The sequence below is a fragment of the Oncorhynchus nerka genome, linkage group LG11 (assembly GCF_034236695.1).
Source record: "Oncorhynchus nerka isolate Pitt River linkage group LG11, Oner_Uvic_2.0, whole genome shotgun sequence".
Taxonomy (NCBI): Eukaryota; Metazoa; Chordata; class Actinopteri; order Salmoniformes; family Salmonidae; genus Oncorhynchus; species Oncorhynchus nerka.
The window spans coordinates 64,844,895-64,870,213 of record NC_088406.1 but is presented as its reverse complement, the minus strand read 5'-3'; the positions used below and the strand labels follow the sequence as shown (position 1 = coordinate 64,870,213).

At 42.8% G+C, this 25,319-nt stretch overlaps 1 long non-coding RNA gene across 1 annotated transcript; it reads right to left on the bottom strand.

The window, feature by feature from the left end:
* Nucleotides 1-20,298: 20,298 nt before the first annotated feature.
* Nucleotides 20,299-25,025, bottom strand: LOC115137328 (uncharacterized). Its single transcript, XR_003864786.2, has 2 exons — nucleotides 24,822-25,025; nucleotides 20,299-20,911 (listed from the first exon to the last, which is right to left on the bottom strand). It is a non-coding gene; the product is annotated as an uncharacterized LOC115137328 (long non-coding RNA).
* Nucleotides 25,026-25,319: the final 294 nt, after the last annotated feature.

Sequence of the window (25,319 nt, the reverse complement as noted above, 5' to 3'; positions counted from 1 at the left end):
GTTTTTCAGAGTCAGTAGAAAGGCCTCTTTAGTATCCTACATTTTCATAACTGTGACCTTAATTGCCTACCGTCTGTAAGCTGTTAGTGTCTTAACGACCGTTCCATAGGTGCATGTTCATGAATTGTTTATGGTTCATTGAACAAGCATGGGAAACAGTGTTTAAACCCGTTACAATGAAGATCTGTGAAGTTATTTGGATTTTTACAAATTACCTTTGAAAGATAGGGCCCTGAAAAAGGGACGTTTCTTTTTTTGCTGAGTTTAGATGGATGTTGAATACTGACTTGTAATCATGGCTGGTTTTCAGCCTATTTAGTATTTGTTTACAATTACATTCATTACAAACATTGGAGTAAAACAAGCTTATAGTTTGGGTTCTGATGCGGAATGACAATTGAACTAAGCTCATGAGGCATTTATAAGTTATATTCTTCAAGAATCAATGGGTACACCATTCGTTTATAAGTCCAAAAATGGATGTAGCAACTATATTAACGCACACTGTATACTATCTATGGTATGAAGAACTGAATGTAGTGAAGAACTGAATAACATCCTTCCTCACATCTCTCAACACCAGCTCCTATGATAGCAGCCACACAACCACAGGCTCTCCAGGCATCAAAGCCGGTTTATATAAAATACAGTGACTTCATCCTGTATCCAGCCACTGTGAAAAGGCTTGTCTAAGCAGTTCTCAGAACAGCCTTATCAGTAATACTGGGATGTGCTGAGAGGGCTAGAGAGGAGGGAATGACCGGTGTAACCAGACATCACACCTACTGGAAAGGCTGTAATACACAGAATGTGACACACACAGACAATCACAAAAGTGCCTGTGCGCACATACAGGTGTAGGATCTTAAGTTGAAGATCCTACATCTGTACACAAATGAGTACATGAACAAATGTGCACCAGCGTGCACGCGCACACACATGCCCAAAGTCAGGCACGTGCACACAAACACTGTGTATTTTTGTGATATTGTTAGATATTTCTTGTTAAACATTACTGCACTGTTGGTGTCATGGCCATCGTCGGAATGAGACCAAGGTGCAGCGCGGTGAGCGTACATTTTCCTTTTATTTGTTAAAATGTCACCAACAAAACAAGAAATAACAACAACAACAACACGACCGTGAAGCTTACAAGGGCTATAGTACCCCTAACAAAGATAACTTCCCACAATGACAAAAGGGAAAAAGGCTGCCTAAGTATGATTCCCAATCAGAGACAGCGATAGACAGCTGTCGCTGATTTGAGAACAATACCCGGCCAAAACAAAGAAACACAAAAAAATAGAAAACAGAACATAAAATGCCCACCCAAATCACACCCTGACCAAACCAAACAGAGACATAAAAAGGCTCTATAAGGTCAGGGCGTGACAGTTGGAGCTAGAAACACAAGCGTTTCGCTACACCCGCAATAACATCTGCTAAACACGTGTATTTGACCAATACAATTTGATTTGACTTGACACACACAAACACAAGGTGCCATATTGTCAACTTGGTGCTCACCTTCCCCGAAACCACAACTTCATAAAACACGTTTAGTCTGACAGAATATCAAATGAAAAAGTGAACTCCCATTCCCACTGACAGGAAAGGTTGTACACTCAACCAATGACACCATTTCACCTTTGTCACATTCGCATGGTAATTTAGCTGCAGCCACTGTTTTAGCAATGTATATCTGCCTCTCACACCTCTGCTCAGACACAGATGCCTGGCTCAGTGTGTGTGTGTGTGAGAGAGGGGAAGAGAGAGGGAGAGAAAAGGAGAGAGAGGGAAAGAGAGAGCGTGTGTGTGTGTGTGTGTAGCCAGGACCAGTAAGCGTCACACATCACAACCAGGATGCTTCCACGTCTGTCTCAACCACTGTCTTTCTCTGTCTGGACCTTTTTCTCTCAATCTCTTCCTATCTCTGATGGGAGATGGTATTTTGTCTGACAGCTGTGCCAGCAACCTGCCAGTCACTCCCCAGTAAAACAACAAAAGAAGAAGAGGACCTGTCTGGTTTGCAAAATTGCGACGCAACTGAAAATGCCAAAGGCAAACCTTTGACTAATGATTAAATATTAGATTCATAGCTCACATTGTCTCCGTCCATGGTGATACACCTCATACCATAACCCCCTACCTCATCACAGGAAATACCTAACTGTAGACTAGTATCTCCAATAACATACCACTCATCAGTAGTGTAGCGCAGTTTCGCGGGGCCCCTGCAAGGTTCGATCAAGCCCCCCCCTATCAAAGAAACTACATCAGGTCATTTTTTCAATTAATATCCATCATTGTTTTTTTATCGTGGTACTCCATTTGTCTGTTTTTTTTGTTTACTTGTCGGCCCTAGCCCCGAACTCAGGCCCTGTGTGTAGTTAACCGACTCTCTCTCTCTGCCCATTCATCGCCATTTTGCCTGTTGTTGTTGACTTAGCTGATCAGCTGTTGTTGTGTTACCCGTTGTTGTCTTAGCTAGCTCTCCCAATCAACACCTGTGATTGCTTTATGCCTCGCTTTATGTCTCTCTCAATCGTCAATATGCCTTGTATACTGTTGTTTAGGATAGTTATCATTGTTTTAGTTTACAGTGGAGCCCCTAGTCCCACTCTATATGCCTCAGATTCCTCTTTTGTCCCACCCCCCACACATGCGGTGACCTCACCCAGTATAACCAGCACGTCCAGAGATGCAACCTCTCTTATCATCACTCAGTGCCTGGGCTTACCTCCACTGTACCCGCACCCCACCATACCCCTGTCTGCACATTATGCCCTGAATCTATTCTACCACGCCCAGAAATCTGCTCCTTTTATTCTCTGTCCCCAACGCACTAGACGACTGGTTTTGATAGCCTTTAGCTGTAACATCATCCTACTCCTCCTCTGTTCCTCGGTTGATGTGGAGGTGAATCCAGGCCCTGCGTGTCCCCAGGCACTCTCATTTGTTGACTTCTGTAATCGAAAAAGCATTGGTTTCATGCATGTCAACATCAGAAGCCTCCCTAAGTTTGTTTTACTCCGCCAACACTGATGTCCTTGCCGTGTCTGAATCCTGGCTTAGGAAGGCCACCAAAAATTCTGAGATTTCCATACCCAACTATAACATTTTCCATCAAGATAGAACTGCCAAAGGGAAAAGAGTTGCAATCTACTGCAGAGATAGTTTGCAAAGTTCTGTCATACTTTCCAGGTCTATGTCCAAACAGTTCGAGCTTCTAATTTTAAAAATGAATCTCTCCAGAAATAAGTCTCTCACTGTTGCCGCCTGTTATAGATCCCCCTCAGCATCCAGCTGTGCCCTGGACACCATATGTGAATTGATTGCCCCTCATCTATCTTCAGAGTTCGTTCTGTTAAGTGACCTAAATTGGGATATGCTTAACACCCCGACAGTCCTACAATCTAAGCTAGATGCCCTCAATCTGACACAAATCATCAAGGAACCCACCAGGTACAACCCTAAATCCGTAAACATGGGCACCCTCATAGATATTATCCTGACCAACTTTCCCTCCAAATACACTTCTGCTGTTTTCAATCAGGATCTCAGTGATCACTGCCTCATTGCTTGCATCCGCTATGGGTCCGCGGTCAAACGACCACCCCTCATCACTGTCAAACGCTCCCTAAAACACTTCTGCGAGCAGGCCTTTCTAATCGACCTGGCCCGGGTATCCTGGAAGGATATTGACCTCATCCCGTCAGTCGAGGATGCCTGGTTGTTCTTTAAAAGTAATTTCCTCACCATATTGAATAAGCATGCCCTTTCAAAAAATGTAGAACTAAGAACAGATATAGCCCTTGGTTCACTCCAGTCCTGACTGCAATTGACAAGCACAAAAACATCCTGTGGCGGACTGCAATAGCATCGAATAGTCCCCACGATATGCAACTGTTCAGGGAAGTCAGGAACCAATACACGCAGTCAGTCAGGAAAGCAAAAGCTAGCATTTGCAAACAAAAATTTGCATCCTGTAGCTCTAACTCCAAAAAGTTTTGGGACACTGTTAAGTCCATGGTGAACAAGAGCACCTCCTCCCAGCTGCCCACTGCACTGAGGCTAGGTAACACGGTCACCACCGATAAATTCATGATAATCGAACATTTCAATAAGCATTTCTCTGGCATGCCATGCCTGCCGTATGGCTACCCTGGCCAACAGCTCCACCCCCCGCCCCCCACAGCTACTTGCCCGAGCCTCCCCAGCTTCTCCTTCACCCAAATCCAGATAGCAGATATTCTGAAAGAGCTGCATAACCTGGACCTGTACAAATCAACTGGGCTAGACAATCTGGACCCTCTCTTTCTAAAACTATCTGCCTCCATTGCTGCAACCCCTATTACCATTCTGTTCAACCTCTCTTTTGTATCGTCCGAGATCCCTAAAGATTGGAAAGCTGCCGCGGTCATCCCCCTCTTCAAAGGGGGTGACACTATAGACCCAAACTGCTGTAGACCTATATCTATCCTGCCCTGCCTCTCTAAAGTCTTCGAAAACCAAGTTAATAAACAGATCACTGACCATTTCGAATCCCACCGTACCTTCTCCGCTGTGCAATCCGGTTTCCGAGTTGGTCATAGGTGCACCTCAGCCACGCTCAAGGTACTAAACAATATCATAACCGCCATCGATAAAAGACAGTACTGTACAACCGTCTTCATCAACCTGGCCAAGGCTTTCGACTCTGTCAATCACCGTTTTCTGATCGGCAGACTCAACAGCCTTGGTTTCTCAAATGACTGCCTTGCCTGGTTCACCAACGACTTCGCAGATAGAGTTCAGTGTGTCATATCGGGCCTGTTGTCCGGACCTCTGGCAGTCTCTATGAGGGTACCACAGGGTTAAATTCTCAAGCCGACTCTTTTCTCTGTATATATCAATGATGTCGCTCTTGCTGTGGGTGATTCCCTGATCCACCTCTATGCAGACGACACCATTCTGTATACATCTGGCCCTTCTTTGGACACTATAACTAACCTCCAAACGAGCTTCAATGCCATACAACACAACTTCCCTGACCTCCAACTGCTCTTAAACGCTAGTAAAACCAAATGCATGCTTTTCAACCGTTCACTGCCCGTACCCGCCCAACCGACTAGCATCACTGCTCTAGTCGGCTGGCCCTCGCTACATATTCGTCGCCAGACCCACTGGCTACAGGTCATCTTTGCTAGGTATAAAGTTACGCTTTATCTCAGCTCACTAGTGACGATAAAAACACCCACCCATAGCACGCGCTCCAGCAGGTATATCTCACTGGTCATCCCCAAAGCCTTTCCTTCCAGTTCTCTGCTGCCAGTGACTGGAACGAATTACAAAAATCGCTGAAGCTAGAGACTTTTATTTCCCTCACTAACTTTAAACATCAGCTATCTGAGCAGCAAACCGATTGCTGCAGCTGTACATAGTCCATCTGTAAATAGCCCACCCAATCTACCTTCCTCATCCCCATATTGTTTTTATTTACTTTTCTGCTCTTTTGCACACCAGTATCTCTACTTGCACATCATCATCTGCTCATTTATCACTCCAGTGTTAATCTGCTAAATTGTAATTACTTCGCTACTATGGCCTATTTATTGCCATCCTCCTCATGCCATTTGCACACACAAAAAAAACTTTTTTTTCTCTATTGTGTTATTGACTGTACGCTTGTTTATTCCATGTGTAACTCTGTGTTGTTGTTTGTGTCGCACTGCTTTGCTTTATCTTGGCCAGGTCGCAGTTGTAAATGAGAACTTGTTCTCAACTAGCTTACCTGGTTAAATAAAGGTGAAATAATTTTTTTTTTTTTTTTTTTAATTGGCAGATTTTTTTCATTTGAAACACTTTTTTGGAGAGTTTGAAATTGGGATCCTTTTTCTCCAGACAAGGACTTTTCCAGGCATTTTCCAGAGCCGACATGGAAATGAATAATATTGAAAGTATTTTGAGGGGGTGTGCCACTCATACTTAACAAGTTCACAACCCACCTAATACTTCTCGCCTTTTCCTTAGGTGCGTAGGATACACTTTATTAAGTACCATCCTCCTTCACATTTTCCCATGTGCTTTATTCGGCACGGAATGGAAGAAAACTGAAAAGAAAAACAAACAGAGAGGGACTACCTGGACTTGTCCAATTAGAGACTCAGATTGTCTTCTGTAGCAAAATGTTTTATTAAATATTTGCCCTCGACACAGGAATTTACACCAACACCCCTGTTAGATGGTGCACTGTAGTGTAGTTTAGTCACACATCCAATTCTCAGCAAGGTCTCTTCAAGCTGATTGCTGGCTGGCTCGATAAGTGGGGGTTGGTTGAGAGGATGGGGTATACAATGCCTTCGGAAAGTATTCAGACCCCTTGACTTTTTCCACATATATATATTTGGGGAGTTTCTCCCATTCTTCTCTGCAGATCCTCTCAAGCTCTGTCAGGTTGGATGGGGAACGTCACTGCACAGCTATTTTCAGGTCTCTCCATAGAGACATTGAGTGGCCCAGCCAGAGCCAGAGCCCGGACTTGAACACGATTGAAGCCAGAGGTGTGCTTAGGTTCGTTGTCCGGTTGGAAGGTGAACCTTTGCTCCAGTCTGAGGTCCTGAGCACTCTGGAGTAGGTTTTCCATCAAGGATCTCTCTGTACTTTGCGCCGTTCATCTTTCCCTCAATCCTGACTAGTCTCCCAGTCCCTGCTGCTGAAAAACATCCCCACAGCATGATACTGCCACCACCACACTTCATTGTAGGCATGGTGCCAGGTTTCCTCCAGATGTGACGCTTGGCATTTAGGCCAAAGAGTTCAATCTTGGTTTCATCAGACCAGAGAATCTTCTTTGTCATGGTCTGATAGTCCTTTAGGTGCCTTTTGGCAAACTTCAAGCGGGCCGTCATCTGCCTTTACTGAGGAGTGGCTTCTGTCTGGCCACTCTACCATAAAGGACTGATTGGTGGAGTGCTGTAGAGATGGTTGTCCTTCTGGAAGGTTCTCTCTTCTCCACAGAGGAACTCTAAAGCTCTGTCACCTCCCTGACCAAGGCCCTTCTCCCCCGATTGCTCAGTTTGGCCGGGAGGCCAGCTCTAGGAAGAGTCTTCGTGGTTCCAAACTTCTTCCATTTAAGAATGATGGAGGCAACTGTGTTCTTGGGGACCTTCAATGCTGTAGAAATGTTTTGGTACCCTTCTCCAGATCTGTGCCTCGACACAATCCTGTTTGGAACTCTACGGACAATTCCTTTTACCTCATGGTTTGGTTTTTGCTCGGACGTGCACTGTCAACTGTGGGACCTTATATAGACAGGTGTGTGCCTTTCCAAATCATGTCCAATCAATTGAATTTACCAAAGGTGGACTTCAATTAAGTTGTAGAAACATCTCAAGGATGATCAATGGAAACAGGATGAGCTCAATGTCAAGTCTTACAGCAAAGGGTCTGAATACTTATTTAGAGAAGGTATAATCTGTTTTTATCGCTAACGGGGTATTGTGTGTAGATTGCTGAGGATTTTCACGTATTTAATCCATTTTAGAATAAGACTGTAGCATAATAACATGTGGAAAACGTCAAAGGGTCTGAATACTTTCCGAGGTTACTGTAGCTCGACGATGATGCAAGGTCTGATATGTGATACCAAAATGATGTCTTTTATCATGTTGTTGAAGGTATGGGGGGAAAAGCAGATGAGAGAAAGAAAGAAAGAAAGAAAGAAAGAAAGAAAGAAAGAAAGAAAGAAAGAAAGAAAGAAAGAAAGAAAGAAAGAAAGAAAGAAAGAAAGAAAGAAAGAAAGGAGAGAGAGTGCGTTCGTGTGTGAGAGATATAAAGTATCAATGAGAGAGACAGAGAGATATCAACGAGCGTGGCTGGTTCAGTAGTGTATCAGTTTGGCTCCCATGGCTGTTGGTTTACGTCTTGTGTCTTCCTCACGTTCACCGCTTAGTGGGAACACAAGCATGCACACACACAAGCACGCACGCGCACATACATACAGACAGACACACACACACACACACACACACACACACACACACACCTTGCCTGTGATAAATACGTGGATGCCTGCTGTTGAATTTGGGATGGACAGCATGCCAGCAGTGCCAGGGAAGAACAGAATAGGGTGGCACAGATAGACCCAGAGGGCATTGGCAAGGGGCACAAAACAAGCACAGGTTGGTGACGGTACAACCTCAACAGCTGACGTTGCTGGCTAACTGCCTGGGGTTAGTGCTGTGCGTTGGTGCTTTAGTGAATCCAATTTGATCCTGAGTGACTGTAAGATCGGTCATGCTCTGTTGAGCAGACTGCTTGAAGGATGTGATGTCGAAGATCGGAATAGAATATTAGTCTCTCTCCCTCTCTTTCTCTCTCATTACCGGCTGTAGTCGAAGGCATTTCTATGGAAAATCAGCTTTAGCGATCGGCTTGATTTTCCTCTGGTCTGTAATTAAGTAATGGCTCATTTAATCCTATCAAGCCAAGGCTGCCACGGAGAGAGCAGCTCTATTCAGTTAGAGCCAGAGGTACGCTAGGGATCAAGCCAGGCACAGGCCTACAGTGGTCTTGTTACCAGGGGGAATTCTACATGGCTACACTTACTTTCGGGTATTTTTGAAACTTTATTGAGACCGAACGGAAATCAGAATGGGGATACAGGCAGGTTGGAGAAACAGTGGATGTGGGGATTTACCCCGGTCTCTGGTGGGAAGCAGTATGAGTCGGGCCTGAAGTGTTACCACAGCTCTGCGCGGCAATGTCACTTTAAACCCTGATCTCTCCCACTGACTGTGCAGCTTTGCAGGTGGATGAAGGTGATGAACAATGTAATTTAGTTTGCACTAAAGCACCTCAGGTCTGGTAATGCCTGGCTTTGGGGAATTAAAATGTACTCTAATAACCGGCACGCGTTAAAGAATTTAAAATGACCCGGAGGCTTAACCTTATGTCAACTGGAAAAAGGGGGGATTGAGAGCAGAAACAAGAGAAGTGGTGAGAAAAATAGAGAGTGGAGGGGGAGGTCAAGAGAGGGAGGGTGGAGAGAGAGAAAAGAAAGACGCTGGGTTAAGGGAGGGAAAGAGAGAGCGAGAGAGGAAGATTAAAAAAATATGTGAGAAGAGACAGGTGGTCAAAAGGTCAAAGAGGGAGGGAGACGAATACAAATATGATAGACCGAAGAGGAGAGATGAAGAGGTATGAAATGAAATACAACTGGTTAAAACACCCTCTGCAGACCCACCACAACCAATGTCTTCTGTGAGATTTTTGGGTACATTTGAGTCTTAAAAGCATACATTTTTAGGATGGAATTTCAAACATTCCTTTCTCCTCTCCTTTTTCTCCTTCTTTGGTATCAACATTCCCTCACTTCAGAAAAAAAATCGACATCTGGAGATCAGTATTTGACCACATGACACAGGAAAGTAGGCACACCATGACCGAAAAGGGCTGGATTCCCTGAAGAGGAATGAAAAGGAAGAAAAATGTTAAGAATGATGGATTTCTTCTCAGAACAAGCTTTCACATTCCAAACGGAATGAGCCGGAATCTGTTGGGAGGAACCCGATTTGGCCGTTTTGTAAATTCCAGCACCTCAGTTAAAAGGACTAAGACATTCAGAAAAGCTAACTGTTCTGACCCCACAGACTGATAAAAGAGAATAAATATCTCTCCTCTTTTGCCTCCTCCGCTGAACGAATACCCCTCCTCCTCTTTTCAGAATGTTTTTATCCAACAAGCTTTGATATAGCTTGATAGAATGTAATGGAGGTGGCATGATTCATCAATCTGAGACCTGAATAATTGTGTTAAATCCCAGAGCTAATGCCTAGGCTTCAGCTCAGCGGGGTAACACTCATGTGGTATGCAGGAGACCTGGGTTTGAACCCATACTCTTAGACCAAATGTGTTAAAAAAAAAACAACAACAGATGTTGTGCTGTTTCTTAACACATCCGTGTGTCTAGTTGGAGATGATGCATGTTGTGCTCATTTTCCAACACAGTGATCATGTTAAAAGTAACACAGCATGTGTTGTCCCTAACTAGACACAGGCCAAAAGGCGCAGACGTCAGTTCTACGTTTAGTTTTGATTTACATTTGGTTGAATTGAATATAAAAAGTCACTATGTCATTGAATTTAGGTTAAAAGTTAGGTGAAAAAAATGCTAAATGCCCTGTACGTTGATTACTTTTATCAGATCCAATCAGTTTTCCACGTTGATTCAACATCATCGCTAGATTGTTTTTTTGTGTGTTGAAATGACGTGGAAACAATGTTGATTCAACCAGTTTTTGCCCAGTGGGAGGGGTGTGTCAAAATATGTTTTTTTTTTATTGATCTTTTTACACATTGTGTTATATTCCACTGTAAAACGATAGCCATTTATTCAATTTAAGTTAGACTCAGTGAAATGACGTTTGCAGCATTGCAGATATTGAGATGAGTGAGTCACACACAGTATCGGACCATGTGCACGAGTTTTCTTGACAGCGTTCACAGCGTGGACGCCAGGGTACCAAAACAGCAGGGAAGTTGAGCCTCGCGCTTCAACTCTCTTAGTTATTGTGGAAATTTACCCACTATGCTGTTTACTTTCTGCATCTATGTCATGAGTACACATTTACTACAGTGTTCCCCATACGGAATTTGACAGGAAACACATTTTCTGCACACAAAATATCCTTCTTGAAACATCTCAAACAATATATTTATTAGATTTTTAGCCAGTCAGATATGCTGTCCAGAGAAACCAACTCAGACAATTGTGCGCCTGAGATATAGAAGAATGAACTGTAGTTGGATAGGATATGATTTGTTGCAAACCCAGTATAGCTTGAAGTTTGTCAATGGCGCAGGTTCTCATCCTCCAGGGGGGTGGTGACATTGTCGTCAGTGTTGCCAATTTAGCAACGTTGTCACTATATTTAGCGAGTCTTCAGACCCCTCCAGCGGCTTTTACTGGTAAAAGAGGCTAGCGACAAATTCAGCTACTTTTCAGGCTGCCTTGAGGGAGTTTTGTCACCGAGGTTTTGATAGAATTTCGAGACTTTCCCCACTTAATTCTGCCGTAAACGAGAGTGGGAGAAGGTCACAGCAACCGCGCACACACAAGCAGCTCTGTTCCGTCGCATGTGGCTAGCTAAATACCAAGCTGGATATGTCCCAGTACCTTTAGACAAGAATGAAAGTCAAGTTATTAAAATACATTTACTGGGACGCCTCAGAAATATACACTTATTGAGAGGATTAACCAAGCTTTGTGTCAGCCTCACATTTATGAGAGTATATCGGTGTTGGTCGAACAGTCCAACCAAGCTAACTATCTAGCTAGCTATCTAACTTGACTAACCTAGCAAGCAAGGAAACAGGATCAAACCCGTCTTAGACACCTAATATTTGTATGAATCAGGGCTAAAACGTTAGCAATTAAATGTTCACCTCATTGAGATGAAGATAACGTTTACCTTGTTTCGTATTCCTCCTGCTGGCTGGCTCACTCCAGGCTGTCAGTTGAACTTTTCATAGTGTGCTGCTTGTGGGCCACAGTGAGGGGGCCTGGCACAGAGGCACAAAGTCGGATTCGGAATGTGATTGTGTTGTTTCAGCTTTTAACACATTAATATCTGAAATAGCAGAAACTGGCACAAAATGTGTCTGAGTAAATGAAATTGTGCTGTTCAACAACATATATTTTGCAAGAGTCATGCTGGACAGATGTTCACAACAGAAGGCCAGGTCAGTGGAACAATCTGTCACATTTTGGCCATGTCTGCAGAAACACACTCAGGAAGACAACCATGCTCTCGTGTGTTCAGAATAAGCAACTGCATGCCATAATGCATAATCAAATTCAAACACCAAAATGCAAATAGTTACGGCTGCTCTCATGACTCATCTCAGTACCTGACAGATAAGAGCGCCAAACATATTTTTCCTTGATATTTACAAACCCCGCTATTCCTCTCCTATATAGCTCAGTAGATGAGCGCGGTGCTTCTGACGTCAGGATCGTGGGTTCAATTCCCGCTGGGGCCACCCACAGGAAAATGTATGCAAGCACCGCTTTGGACCTGTCTGCTAAACGGCATATTATTCAAAAAAATCTGTACAGGTTGGGATATTCTCATGTAACCCTGTCAATGTATGACCAGGAAGTAAAGCAACTGCATCACATATATAATCATCAGTGGTGGTTTTGTCCAGGTGTGCCTCTTTTTGGCAGAGCAGAGTTCTCCAACAATGAAATACTACAAAAGTAATGCACTATCTAGGGGATAGGGTATCATTTGACTTACAAATAACTTTGAAACACATATTCAGTATATTTGACCCATGAAGCAATGAAACCCAGAACCCTAATGCTACCACTCTCCAGCACCATGCTCTAACTACCATCTGCCTACTCCAATGAGATGTCCAGGCATCAAGCCCCAACCCAGCTGGTGGATAGACTCTGCCAGGCTGGCAGGCAAGCTGAGGGCACTAAGGATCATGATCTCTTTGGCTTCGGTGCACTAAAGCTGGGGTTGTCTGAGTGTAATCATCCCCTGATAAAGCCACTTGCACCACAGCTAGTTGCTTGGTGCTAATGCCCAGCACTCACTATCACCACCACCACTCACTATCACCACCACCACCACCACTACCAACATCACATCCATTCACTACCACCACCACTCACTATCAACACCAACACCACATCCACTCACTACCACCACCACCACCACTCACTATCACCACCACCACCACTCATACCACCACCCCCACCACTCACTATCACCACCCCCACCACCACATCCACTCACTACCACCACCACTCACTACCACCACCACCACCACATCCACTCACACCACCACCACTCACCACCACCACCACTCACTATCACCACCACCACTCATACCACCACCACCACTCACTACCACCACCACCACCACCACCACCACCACCACCACCACCACCATCAACACCAACACCACATCCACTCACTACCACCACCACCACCACCACCACATCCGCCACCACCACTCACTATCAACACCAACACCACATCCATTCACTATCACCACCACCACCACTCACTCCATCACCACCACCACCACTCACTATCACCACCACCACCACTCACTATCACCACCACCACTCACTTCAACACCAACACCACATCCACTCACTACCACCACCACTCACTATCACCACCAACCACATCCACGTACTACCACCACCACTCACTATCACCACCAACCATATCCACGTACTACCACCACCACTCACTATAACCACCAACACCACATCCACGCACTATCACCACCACTCACTATCACCACCACCAACACTCACTATCACCACCACCACATCCACTCACTATCAACACCAACACCACCACCAGCAGTCAGTATCACTACCACCAGTTAGTATCACTACCACCACTCACTTTCACCACCAAGCCCTCCTATCTGCCCAACAGACACATCTCCCACGGCCGCAGCCAAGAGAGCCTAGGCTATGCATAGTGTGTGTGTATGTGTGTGCGTGAGTGTGTGTGTGTGGTATGTGTGAGGAAATACAGATACATGCACACACAATCACATGCACTTACTCACAAGCACACACACATCTGTCAGAGCTCAGGGTTGGAGAGCCTGTGAGAGTGTGGAAAGGAGATTTTTGCTGAGGGCTTGCACATTTTGACTTAGAGAGGGTGTCCCTTAGTCACACATACACCTACACACACATATGCACCCTAGCCTCACTGTGCATGTGATTTAGAACAATGATCAATCAAATCAACTGGCCTTTTATCGTTTGATTTGCATATGTATCAAACTGCCATTTAAAAGGCCCTGCACACAGACTGACATTGAAGTTGTCTGCTCTCGGGTCTAATAGATCAACACTACTGATCCCAGTTCAGTATTAATGTCATTACATTACAGTACAGAGCAAAAACACAGTGATGTAGATCCACGGTACTGATCCCAGTTCAGTATTGATGTCATGTAGCACCAATAGCAGATTGATTTGTCAACCATGGTGGGCCTCTCAATTCATTACATTATTACTTGCAATACACTACAGAGGGGAGATCCTAGTACTGTAGATCTACACTGCTGATCCCAGTTCAGTGTTGATGTCATCTTATTACATTACAGTGCAGTGCAGAGGGGAGAGCCTAGAGTAGCCACGCTGCTGATCCCAGTTCAGTTATTGATGTTCTGTCACCCCCTAGGGCATTAGATTGAGAAGAGACCTGACTCAGCACCCGGACAGAGATGGACTGACCATAGGGAAAGTCTGGCAAAATGCCAGATGGGCTGGTCCACATATAGCCCAGCAGGTCTGTCTAAGTTTGAGTTTTCATGCAGAAATAACATTATTTGGCTAATAATGGAGCCTCAAGGGAAAACAAAATGGGAAAGTATGGTGCCCTCAAGAAAAAAATATTGTGCCAGTGTGTTAGAAATGCCAGGACCTATTTCTGGTCCCAGTCTGTCCCTGTCTACGAGCCAACAATGAGAAACACACACCATCAGCTATTGTTCAAAATCACTATGCCACTGAGCTCATTGATAATAACAGCGCCTGCTGGCTACTGTATATGCAGTAGGACCTCTTTGATTAGGGTTGGTAGCGGATTGGCGGGAAATGATAATGAAGATGCAATACTTTCACGTTGTATTTGAATTGTTTTAATCAAATGAGTCACAGCTACACAATATAAGAAATGGATGAACATGATTTCAGATTTTTGAATATTGAAAGTCACCATATAAGCATAAAAAGTTAAAATATTTGTATATGACTATAATCCATTTTCCAGCATGTAATGCCCTTGTTGAGCCCTTGTCACTATGACTAATGGCTATGTCATGCAGTATGGCTCTGAGCACACCATGTTTTTGTGTTTGGATGATTCCAAAATGGCCGCATACTTCCTATATAGTGCACAAATTTTGAACATGGCCCATAGTGCACTGCTTTTGACCTGGTCAAAGGTAATGCATTACATAGAGACTAGGGTGTAATTTGGGACGCACTCTGTGTCCCTGACTTTCTGATCCAGTACTACCCAGACAGTGTCCCCAATGGCACCCTATTCCTTAATAGTGCACTACTTTGGACCTTTTTTGACCTCATATGTAGGGAATAGGATGCAATTGGGAACGCAAGCCCAGTGTGTTCTGGATCCCACCGCTGCCACCTGCCTGTGTCTGATCTCTAAACATCATCTGTCAGCAAATGAGGAGGGGGAGCTGTACTGCAGAGATTTTCCTTTTTTTACAAGGAGAGATAATGTAGTACTGCTGCCTTCTCCCTCCCCCTATCCCACTCCCTTTTTCTCTCACTCTGTCTCTGTTCTGTTTCTTTCGCTAGCCCTCTCTCTTTTCCTCCCCTCTCCTGCTTCACCTCTCCCTCTCTTCCCCTTCTCTCCTTCCCCTTCCTAGCTCTCTCTTGCTCTCCCCCTCTTTCTCTCGCACTAAGCTCTACCCTCTGTCTCTACATTTTTGATGTACCCCCTCTCTATTTCTCTCTCTGTCTCTAAACTCTCCACACCCCTCTGTCTCTATCTTCCGCTCTCTATTTCTCGCGTTACTACCCTCTCTCTTTCCTCTCCTCTCCTGCTTGCTCTCTCTTCTTTTCCTCTCCCCCTTCCACTCTCTACCCTACTGGGGTTGGGAAATCTGTTGAAGGCTCGATCCTAGATCTGTTGAGGGCTCTATTTACCTCAGCTGTTCTGCTCAGTAGGAACCCTTGTTGCAACTGTCAGTTCAATTACCATGTTTACATAGAAAATATACTTTATGCTAACATTATGTGACTTCCCATAAGAAGATAAGAGCACGTGTCTTTTTGATTGTTATTTAACTACATTTGCTTATCCGATATAATGTTCCTAATCCAATTGCAAAGATATTTTTCAGACACAGGTGTCGTATCTTAATTTGAGCCAGTTTGCTACAGCAGGAAAATAATCTTGCAGCAACAAGAAATGTGAATTATTATGTGGATTACAATTCATGGACATTTTTGTCAAGTCTGAAATCGAAGAGGTAATTACAAACTTCAGAAGCCTCTTTAAACCTCAAATAGACTGCAAGTTTTAAAGTTTTCCGGCAACAGGGCGATCAAATTAATGACTACATCTGTAAGGTCCTCAGGAGTCAAATGAACGGAAACAAACAATAACGGTCCTTGAAACTATCGTATAGGCCAATTGAAATAACTATTGAACTGCAGGAAATCTTGCAGACTGTGCCTTTAAACTCAGGCAAATGCACCATACAGTACATGTTATAAAGTGTAAGGTTGACCACAATGCAATTAGGAAAACACCACTGAAATCAATAGCCAATCACATCGGCCACGGTCGGAAGAGGAAACATGCAGAGACACATGTAAACATATAGATCAAACTGACTTACTACACAGAAACACAACCATATCACAGACACAGTGACACACACTGAGCACAAGACCAAGTGTGTGAAAACACAAGAGAAGCAGAAGGTACAACTTTCTGTCATTTGCGTGGTATTCCAGCACCCGAGAGATGCAGTCGGCAACTGACAGAGTGGGGATTTGAACCAGGTTGGGGAGGTCAGGAGCGTGACACATACACACACACACACACAATCAATGATGGATCCACCACCCCCTCAGTTATCCCTTCTGCATGAGTGCACTCAAACATGCACAGGCACACTTACACGCACAAACACACACACGCATGCACACACACTAACCTCTCTTGCAGTAGATAGAACACATTGTGCCTGTCAGTAAGTACTACGATTGGGTGTACTCCTTTTCCCACAAGCCCCTGCTCACTGGCTCCAGTGCAAGTCGTTTCACTCCTGTGGGGATATCTGATCCGCATTGGAATCCTGTCAGTTTCCCTCTCTATCTATCTCCCTCGCTCTACTCTTTTTTTTCCCTCACTGTCAGTTTTCTCTGTCTTTCTAACTCCCCCTCTCCACTGTCTCCTTTTCTGCTTCCCTCTCCTCTCTCCGTCTCCCTGTCTCCCTCCGTCTGTCTATCTTTCTAGGCATCTGCCTCCCTCTCTCCGTCTCCCTGTCTCCCTCCGTCTGTCTATCTTTCTAGGCATCTGCCTCCCTCTCTCCTCTCTCCGTCTATCTTTCTAGGCATCTGCCTCCCTCTCTCCTCTCTCCGTCTGTCTATCTTTCTAGGCATCTGCCTCCCTCTCTGCTCTCTCCGTCTCCGTCTCCCTCTGTCTGTCTATCTTTCTAGGCATCTGCCTCCCTCTCTCCTCTTTGTCTCCCTATCTGCCTCTCTCTCTTCCTCTCTGGTCACCCTTTCAGTATCTCTCTCTCTATCTACCTCTAAATCCTCACTCTCTTTTCCTCATATCTCTCTATCGCTGCAACTATCTTGCACAGTTATAGAAACCTGTCTCAGGAGGGCTAGTATTTTAACAGCCAACCTCAGTTTTCAATAGCTGGGCCCCACTACTGCACCATGTCTACAAGGTACTGTCCTGTATCCACAGACACTGACCCAGGGTATGAGACGCTATGGGCCCTGGTCAAAAGTAGTGCACTATGTAGGGAATAGGCTATCATTTAGGATGCAACCATAGAGCGGCTCACTATAGACGGGCAATCCATCTTTTTGCGGCTGTGGAGGCTGCTGAGGGGAGGACGACTCTGTCACACCCTGATCTGTTTCACCTGTCCTTGTGATTGTCTCCACCCCCCTCCAGGTGTCGCTTGTTTTCCCGTGTATTTATCCCTGTGTTTCCTGTCTCTCTGTGCCAGTTCGTCTTGTGTGTTCCAAGTCAACCAGCGGGTTTCCCGTTCTCCTGCTTTTTGCTTTCTCCTTTTTCTAGTCCTCCCGGTTTTGACCCTTGCCTGTTTCTGGACTTTGTACCCACCTGCCTGCCTTGACCACGAGCCTGTCTGCCACTTTGTACCTCCTGGACTCTGATCTGGTTTTTGACCTTTTCGCCTGTCCGCGACCATTCTCTTGTCTACCCCTTTGGATTAATAAACATTGTAAGACTCCAACCATCAGCCTCCTGTGTCTGCATTTGGGTCTCGCCTTGTGCTTCGATAGGCTCATAATAATGGCTGGAATGGAGTGTTGGGACTGGAATGGAGTGAATAGAATGGTATCAAACACACAAAAAAACATGTTTGTTACAATTCCATTTAAACTCCCGCCACCTGCTTCTCTTCTGCAGCGTCGTTCCTTACAGAGACATGCAAATGAAACATTTGGAATGACATGAATTTTCCAACACATGTTGCTGTAATAACATTCTATTCACATTACACATCATGGAGGCAAATGTTCATTTGTACCGGAATCCTAGAAGGGTTCAATAGGCGCACGTTTGACCATGGTTCTTCATAACCTTGAACCAATAAAATACCGTATTTACCCCAAGACCTGAAAATATTCAGTATGTGTATGTGTGTTAGAAATAAAAAAAGACCAATAGAGGACCATCTGCATTGACCTATGGTCCAATTATGTTCCGCTTTTCAGCCACTCACAGCACGGTTCATGCCATTTCAACTCAAGTCACGGCAGGAAGTACTGCAACCAGAATTGAAATCAAATTAAATTATTCTACGAGGATGAGAATTAACTTCCTGAATGAACTGAAATGGAATTGAGCCAAACCCTGGTAGACTACAGTATACACCAGTACAGGCTACTACTCCTAAATCTCCAAGATATGACTCCTTCAAATCACACAAAACATCCGTAGGAGAACCAACAGTGTGCTTGTGTTGATGCTTCCTGCTAGCCTGTACACCATTTTAGGCTACTACTTAATGACGTCAAATGTCAGCGATTATCTTGGATATAGCTGCTTCTAATAACACAAGCAAAATCCCTACAGGGGAACAAACATAGTTTGTGTGATTATGTTTATGCTTCTCCTTCACAGTAACATGACTCAAAGGTTTCTGAGAGAGCGAGAGAGTGTTTTGACAAAAGGTCACGGTAGGGTCACAGCTCTGAGTGAAAGGTCTCATGGGAGAGATGGAATGAAAGGGGGGTGGATCATAAAGAGAGCGGGAACAAAAGCAGGTTCAGCTCTCCTGAGACAGACGGGCAAATCATGTAGCAAACAAGTGTTGCTGTGCACATGAATAAGTGAGGGAACTTAGAAGCTGTTTCGGGAGGCACTTGAAGGGAGGTGTTCCTCTCATAGAAATTTCGAAAGGAATTATTTGTACAATAAATTAATTGTCAATAGCATTTCTCAAACTCAACTGAAATCTCTAATGGTCACATGAAATAGTGATTATAATATTGTACTATTGTTGGTTGTGCATGTATGGAGTGTAATGCAATGTTGAATGAAGAACAAAACGACAGCTACATGACTTGTTTATGTTTAATGAGTAAAGCCGATTACAGTAGTGCATACAGTACTAATAAGTATGGTGGATAACACTAGTGCTCTTGGTTTCAGCACACACACTAATAACAGACATACTGGAAGAGAAAGTCGAGCTATACACAACTAATAAGTCCAGCAACCACTGACTGTGAATGAACAGGGATTTCTGAATCCCACTGAAATGCTGTTTACCTCAATGAAACGGTCACAAACAAGCCACTGTCCGGCTCCTCCGTATCTTTTCAATAGGTACCTTGCCAGAATCTAATAACCACATTGCGATCAATAAATACATCCAGACACTCCGATCAAGTGCAATCCCGGGACTTGGGGCTAATTGAGCTTTTTGCTTTACAACAGCACTAACCTCACCCGTCGATCCAATGTGCTTGAAAATGACGACGCTCGGGTGTGTATTATAAAAACAAAGATTCATTTTGTGTTCAGATAAGTATAGACAGAGAATGACTATGTGTTATTATAGTGCAAAACTTTTAAGGGGGTGAGAAGGATTACTTTTCATTCAGGAATTTGATAAAGTAATTCTTAAAAGATTTAGATGCACTATTGTAAAGTCTGTTCCACTGGATGTCTTAAGAGAATTTGTAAGTCGCTCTGGATAAGAGCGTCTGCTAAATGACTTAAATGTAAATGTTATCGTCATTTGTTGATGTTTAGGAACCCTTTGTCTCTATAATAGGTCATTACATTGAATCTGTTTAAAATGCAGTTTTAGTCGGGCAAAAACTTGAGTCCTTTTGTTCCGTACCTTATATCCTAAAATGTATTACAGTAAGTATCTGGTAAAACTACCATAAACATAATGTAAATGTCCAATCATATTTAGCAAATAATGTGTAAAAAGTGTATTATGTGAACTGTAAGACTTCAATTGTTCATTGGTAGCTTTCCACACACTTGGGATACATCTCCATTACAATCTAGGGTGCTTTTAATCTCAATGGCATCAGTCATCCTATTATATCAATGAGGACGATATTGCTGAAATAAAACACAAATAGCAGTTCACAACTGTATGTCCAAAGCTATGGCTAGTCACATAATATGTTGTGTGTGTGTCTCCCCACCGGAGACCGGAGTTCAATCCCCATGTTTACCCTTCTGACTTTACCTCCCCTCCTACACTTCTTACCTGTCTCAATAAGGTAGACAAATACAACATGATAGACGCTCTATAGCATCAGGCTAGCACATTGAACATCCTCTCCTCCTACACTTCTTACCTGTCTCAATAAGGTAGACAAATACAACATGATAGACGCTCTATAGCATCAGGCTAGCACATTGAACATCCTCTCCTCCTACACTTCTTACCTGTCTCAATAAGGTAGACAAATACAACATGATAGACGCTCTATAGCATCAGGCTAGCACATTGAACATCCTCTGTCACTCGGTAGCACAGTAATCCATTTGACGGGAGAGATTCATACGGCCGAAGGATTGATCAGTGATCGGCCCTGCAGAAGAGCTGGAGTGGAAAGACTGCAGACTGACAGCACAGTTGGTGCCCCCGCATTTAGCCACTGAGATCAATAGAGACAGAGAGAGATAGAAATGGCAGAGTAAAGAGAGAGGGAGGAGAGAGAGAAAAAGGCCATTAGAGATGTAAGACTGTCTGAGGAAATGACACTCATAGACACAATCAGAGCATACAAACGGATCCCTTCACCTTTGCCATCATTCCCGCTGGACAGGATCAACTCGTTCTCCAATTACCAAAGACTCAAAGTGAGTCATAATGAACTTCATCCTCATCATTACAGACTTCATATTCTGAATATCATCAAAGGAAAGTGATCATCAGTTCAAGTTTGAGCCCCACAGTTTCCTCATCCTCTTATCTATTCTCAGGAACTGTAAAGTGCGCTCTGTCAATTAGTTATCTCCGCACAGTTCCTGTCGCCGCGGCTCTCTTCCTGCTGTTGTTGCCAGGTAACGACACAACTGCGAATCAGAGGGCTGTAATTTCACACGGGAAGCTCTGCAATTAACATGTTTCAAAGTCATTTAGTGCCAGACTGGAACTGTTCCGATATGCACACTTAAAGGGGAAGTCTGAATTTCATACAATAACAAAGTGCCACAACTGACGGATGGATAAATGTAAGTTCTCTCAAATTCATACACAAAGATATGGACACAAGGACTGACCATCCATGAGATCCCAATTATACTTTGAACCATGTTTTGAAGCTTTACAATGGCATTGTTTACAAACAGTACAGTTAAACAGGCTTACATTATGGCAGTGGTGGGAAAAAGTACCATACTTTTGTGAATAGGCATACTTGAGTAAAAGTAAGTATATCTTAATAGAAAATGACTCAAGTCAAAGTCACCCAGTAAAATCCTATTTGAGTAAAAAAGTCTAAAAGTATATGGTTTTAAATATACTTAAGTATCAAAAGTAAATGTAATTGCTAAAATATACTTAAGTATCAAAAGTAAAATTAAAAATCATTTCAAATCCCTTATATTAGGCAAACCATTTATTTATTTTAAAAAAAAGTTACGGCTAGCCAGGGGCACGCTCCAACACTTAGACATCATTTACAAAGGAAGCATGTGTTTAGTGAGTCTGCCAGATCAGAGGCAGTAAGGAAGACCAGGAATGTTCTCTTGATAAGTGTGTGAATTAGATCACTTTCTTGTCCTGCTAAGCATTCATAACGTAACGAGTACTTTTGGGTGTCAGGGAAAATGTATGAAGTAGAAAGTACATACATTTTCTTTAGGAATGTAGTGAAGTAAAAGTAGTCAAACATATAAATAGTAAAGTACAGATACTCCCAAAAAAAATACTTAAGTAGTACTTTAAAATATTTTTACTTAAGTACTTTACACCACTGCGTTTTGGGTTCAAATGCGGTAGGCAGTTTAACTAAGACCATGAGATATGTGTAAGTTATATTCCTCAAGAATCAATGGGTGTATATCCAAAAGTTGATGTTTCAATCAAGTTATCGTATGGTAGGTATGGATACTTTCCCTATTTGGCTTGTTTCTGAGGCAACGATGCGATGAGTAAATAAGTCAATCAATACAGTCTAGAACCTATAGATCTACGACTCTGTGGCAATGGTTTTCAACACGGTTTCCACTTTTTTGTTCCAGACTAGCACTGTTAGAGCCGATTTAGACATATTTGTATTACAGACAGAACATACAGAGCGACATGTATGTATTTGTAAATATATGAAAGTATGTGAAAATATATATTAGGTAGGTACCTTTACGATCTGTATTTACCTGATTGAGATATATTCCTTTGGCATTAGTGTACCTTAGTTTTTGTCTCCCCCTCTTGCCCATTCATTGTACTGTGGTAAGTGTGTTAGTGATAGGATAAAGGCAGGAAGTTGGGCCTTCGTGGGCGAAGGTACTGTAGTCCTAGCTAGACTCGGGAGCGGTATAGTCTTTTGACCATACATAGAGATAAATACAAATAAACCATATTATTGATTTTCACTTCAAGTAAGCTATGTGCTTTAAGTTGATTGGAGAATAATTGTGTGTTATATATAAGAAGAATGAACCTTTTTTTGTTGTTGCACCATATCCCTGGATCTCATTGAATGTTTTGCCGTTTGGCTTTTGGGAACTTATTATGTGGACTGTATGCGTCCGAAACAGCCACGCTTCAGGCTTGGGCAGAGGCTATGGTAAATTGGTAAGGAAGCCACTACAAGTACTAAACCTCCAAACATACCGGATTCAAAAAGTCAGGGGCTTGATGATTAGTTGAACCATGTGTGTTTGTGCTGGACGATAACAAAAATGTACATTTGAGATTTGAATGCCAATGTTTCAGAATGGATGGGACTGAAAACCACTTGCCTATAGAATCTTGGTGATTACAGCCAATTGAGTAAACCTGTGCTGAGAAATGGATAGCATAGTTGACTCCCCTATCAATCACTAGATTTGACACAAACCTGTGGGATTTCCTAGAGACGGGGGAATGGATTAGCTCGAGGAGTGAGATTGTTTTGTCGACACAATACCTCTGATTCAGATGGTAATAAAAAAACATGGGCTTCTGTAAATTCACAATGTGGTCTACTTTCACTTCCTGGTCAGCAATAGAGAAAGAAATCCAGAACGTTTGGTAGCCAAACGAAACCTTCAAATGTAATTTTGTGTAAATTCAACTGAAATAACTTTATTCATATTAGTCAGTGTGAATGGGGATGCGAAAGTACCACAGAGAAGTTAGAAATCTCAGACTATGTCAAAGCAGAAATTAGAGTTATGTTTATTTACCAAACTATTTTATACTTAGATTCAGATTAATTCATAGCCATGCTGATTTTGGAATAAATTGTGTAATTTTGTTTTACTCTACTCTTCAAAGGGATAATCTGCTATTTTAGGGATTGAGAGGGAAATCCCGATACACAAAGAATGGACCAAAAAGGGAAGTGAAAATAGACTTAAGGAAATGGTAGATTGTTGTAATGGAACAGTTTATCGTGTTTACACAATTCATTTGAGGTTCTCTATTTAAGTAGATTTTTTTGTTGGTATCTGTACTTTACTATTTATGAACTACTTTTACTACATTCTTAAAGAAAATAATGTACTTTTTACTCCATACATTTTCCCTGACACCCAAAAGTACTTGTTACATTTTGAATGCTTAGCAGGACAGGAAGAGAACATCACTGGTCATCCCTACTGCCTCTGATCTGGCAGACTCACTAAACACACATACTTAGTTTGTTTATGATGTCTGAGTGTTGGTGTGCCTCTGTAAATGGTGTTGTCTGGTTTGCTTAATGTAAGGAATTTGAAATTATTTCTACTTTTCATATTTAAATATATTTAAAACCAAATAATTTTAGACTTTCACAAAAAAATTGTTTTACTGATTGACTTTGACTTGAGTCATTTTCTATTACGCAACCTACTTATTTTATTAATTTACACATTTTCCAATTAACGTTTTGCTTGATCACTATCGCCATCTCCTGGACAACAGCCAGTATGTTTAGAAATGGTCTGGATTCATTCCAGCAACCTTTCGGATACAACAGGCCTGATGCTTTAACTGTAACAGTACTCTTCTTGCGTTGTGTACAATCGGTCATCGACACGGAACTCCAACATGTAGCACCAGTCATGTAGCTTTATTCTGATAAGAACGACACAAAATTGCACGTCATGCAATGCACGTCTCACCATCCAACTCTGCACTCACGCACTACAAAATATATGAACCCCCCCCACCAGACACAGTAAGTTGCTAGCTAGTACTGGCGGGAATTCTCTACAACAAAATGCACAACAAATATTCTCCAAAAACCGCTGCATCTTATGTGTGATGTTCGAATAACATTTACAAACAATTTGATATAAATTGTACATTTAAATCATCACTTGAGAGTATAAAAATCACTTTCGATGTACAGTGCTTTGCAACCAACAACTTACCGCTGGTTTGGTGCTTGTTCACTGGGACGATTCTAACTGGAACATCCCCCCTCATAAGCAAGCTACGCAAACCAGCCAATAAGATGCCATGTTGAGTAGGTGAAGGCAAGACAAACTCAAACCAAAAACCCATTGGCTTAACAATAAAGTGACAAGGGGAATCACCAATATAACCCTGTTACATAACCACTAGGCTACCTGCCAACCCTGTTTAGTGAGCTTTGCAGTTATCACAAGGCTGAACAAGTCATTGACATTAGGTTCATCAAATATTATTAAAAGGTGCAGTCTGCAATTGGTCCATTTTTGGATTTAGAATTAATAATAGCCATATTTTGGGTTCAGTTGAACTAAGGTTATTTGGCATTTACATATTATATTCTTCAATAATCAATATAATTAGTTTAAAAGTAAACAAATTGATGCACCAATCGCAGACTATAGCTTTAATTTATGTATATACAGTGGGGAGAACAAGTATTTGATACACTGCCGATT